The sequence below is a fragment of the Hyperoodon ampullatus genome, assembly GCF_949752795.1.
Source record: "Hyperoodon ampullatus genome assembly, chromosome: 18".
NCBI lineage: Eukaryota > Metazoa > Chordata > Mammalia > Artiodactyla > Ziphiidae > Hyperoodon > Hyperoodon ampullatus.
In genome coordinates this window covers 50,006,670-50,010,021 of record NC_136931.1, presented here as the reverse complement: position 1 = coordinate 50,010,021, position 3,352 = coordinate 50,006,670, and positions in this window count along the sequence as shown.

Sequence of the window (3,352 nt, the reverse complement as noted above, 5' to 3'; positions counted from 1 at the left end):
CTTCTGCTCGCAGGAAAAGACGGCGGCCTCAGCGCTTCCCCCAGTTCCGAGCCCCACCCCGAGCCTCAGTTTCCCCTCGGGTTCCCGAGGAGAAGAAAAACCCCTCAGCGCACTTCCGGCAGCCTCGTTCCGGCAACTGTGATCCCGAAAGGGGACCACCCCCCGACACACGCCACCCGCTATACCTCCCGAGTCCCCTAATCAGGTCTCTACACCTCCTTGGCCCCCGGCGACTCCCGGGCCTGCCACCACGGCCTCCAACCCAACGGCTCACCGCTCAGGTGCCACCTCCGCCTTCGGCACCAGCTGCAATTCACACGACGCCTGGCTGAGACTGACGTGCCCTCTCGCGAGAACCTACCACTTGGCCCCGCCTAACGCGAGATTTCTGGGGCTCATCCCCGGTGACGCACTTCCAGGACGCCATCTTGAGAGTGGCAGAGTTGTCTTAAAGTAGAGCGTGGAGCTGACATCTTGGGATGGTCAAGTCGGAGTGTTATAACACCCTGGGATCGGCCTTTTCTAGTCAGAAATAAGTGCTTGCTTGAATTTAGTCCAGATCACTAACGTGGTGTGCCAAGCCGTGAGGAAGCAAGGGATTAGCAAATAATAACAAATTTGCATATAAATCAGACTTTATCTCACAGCCTCTGAAACATTCCTAGGAGGTAGATACCCCTACTTTGCAGACAAGGTAACCGAATCTCAAAAATAAACTATGTAACTGCAAAGTGGCAGACCTAAGACTCCTCCCCAAGTTAGGTAACCCCAAAGCCCTTGTTTTCCTTAGCAATCTCCCTAAATTGACTGAAATGTGAATTTACATAGTAGTAATTATTTGTCAGAGAGATGGCAAAGACAACCAGGTATGATGAGGTAGAGAGATGAAAAATTAACCTGATGGAGGAAAAAGTAATCGAAGCTTTTAGAACACATTGCTAAAATTTCCCACATAAGCATTGAGACATCCGGATTCAATTTACAGAAATATAATATACATCTATTTAGTTAAAAGGGAATGAGTTGCTGTTGGACTGGCAGCAGGTTCATAGTCCATGGAGTGAGTATACATCACAGGTGCATCTCTGCATAAGCATACAGTCTCCCCTCCAACCCCCAAATGAACCCAAGACAGATTGGGGAGGGGCTGCGCACACAATAGAAATGTTTCCCCGGGAATTCCCTGGCCTTCCAGTGGTTAAGACTCTGCAGGGGGCGTGGGTTCCATCCTTGGTTGGGGAACTAAGATCCCACGTGCCACAGGGTGAGGCCAAAAAAAAAAAAAAAAAAAAGTTTCCCCTTCTATAAGCTTGGTTTCTTTAAACAGCAGTTCTTTAAAATAGGAGTCCACATAAAAATGCCTATTGACACTTCTGCAGGAAGACATTTACTCCAGGAAGGAGCAGGAACTGTCATTTTCTCCCTGTGGAAAGCTCTTCTTTGGTGTATCAGTGGTTCTCAACTCTCAACCTGGCAGCACATCAGAATAGTTGAGAAGATAAGAGAGAGAGATGTATAATAGCCCCAAACTGGAAACAACCCAATGTGCATCATGAGGACAATGGATAAACAAGTTGCAGTACATACATGCAATGGAATAATAACAAGCTATTGATACACATATGAATGGATCTGAAAAACATTAGCTGAGTGAAAGAAGCCAGACGCTAGGATACGTACAATATTATTCCATTCATATGAAATTCTAGAGCAGGCGAAACTAATCTATACAAACAGAAAGCAGATTAGTGGGTGTCTAGGACTAGAGATGGAGACTGGGAAGAGGCATAAAGGAGTGCTTTGGGGTGATGGAAATGTGGTGGTATATATCCATTCGTCAGAACTCATTGAAATGTACACTTAAAATGTATGTAGGGGCTTCCCTGGTGGCGCAGTGGTTAAGAGTCCACCTGCCGGGCTTCGCTGGTGGCACAGTGGTTGAGAGTCCGCCCGCCAATGCAGGGGACACGGGTTCGTTCCCTGGTCCGGGAAGATCCAGCATGCTGCAAAGCGGCTAGGCCCGTGAGCTTCTGGAGCCTGTGCTCCGCAACGGGAGAGGCCACAACAGTGAGAGGCCCGCGTACCGCAAAAAAAAAAAAAAAAAAAAAAAAGAATCCACCTGCCAATGCAGGGGACATGGGTTTAAGCCCTGGTCCGGGAAGATCCCACATGCCGCGGAGCAACTAAGCCCATGTGCCACAACTACTGAGCCCGCGTGCCACAACTACTGAAGCCTGCATGCCTAGAGCCCGTGCTTGGCAACAAGAGAAGCCACCGCAATGAGAAGCCCGCGCACCTCAACGAAGAGTAGCCCCTGCTCACCGCAACTAGAGAAAGCCCGCGCGCAGCAACAAAGAACCAACGCAGCCAAAAATAAATAAATGAATAAATAAATTTATATTTTAAAAAATGTATGTAAATTATGCCTCAATAGAGTTGATTTTAAAAATATAGATGTTCAGCAAATATCGTATATTAATGCATATATGTGGAACCTAGAAAAATGGTACAGATGAACCGGTTTGCAGGGCAGAAATAGAGACACAGATGTAGAGAACAAACGTATGGACACCAAGGGGGAAAAGTGGCAGGGGGTTGTGGTGGGGGTGGGATGAACTGGGAGATTGGGATTGACATATATACACTAATATGTATAAAATAGATAACTAATAAGAACCTGCTGTATAAAAAAATAAATGAAATTCAAAAAATACATATATAGATGTTCAGGATTCACCAGAGACCAATTGTCAAATTCTCTGGGCTGGGACCTGGCCATCAGCATCACTTAAAAGTTTTCCAGGTGGTGACTATTTGCAGCCAGGAATGTGAGCCACAAGACTCTTCCTGTCCTCAAGGGATGGGGATGAGTTTGGAGGACAGGTGTGCAATTCTCGGTCCCTTCCTGGAAGAGGAGAGAGGAGGGAGTATCTGAAAGAGACGGAGACCAACGGGGACAGGTGTGGGCAATTTATCCAACCCTCTGCCCCAGTAGGTCAGAGACTTCAGGCTTCAGATCTCACCTTATTTTTTACCTTCTCTCCTCTTCTCCTGGCTTCTGGGGCTCCAGGTGAGGTCCTCTGGCCTAGAAGGAGAAGGCTTGGGGTTTGGGAACTGGGGCTGGAGACCAAATCTCCTCTCCCTCTCTCCACGCAGCCTCTCCGGGAGTACCAGGGAGTCTGTATCCTCCCAGGTTCATGCTGAGGGCAGATGCTGAGCACAAGCCCCCTGTTTTAACTCCAAGAGTTTGGCCAGAAAAAGATGGACAGGTCTCTGAGGGTATCCTCCACAGGGTGGACAAGGGCCCCAGCCAGTCACCCACAGCCAGGACCCCAGGGCATCCAATAGGCGT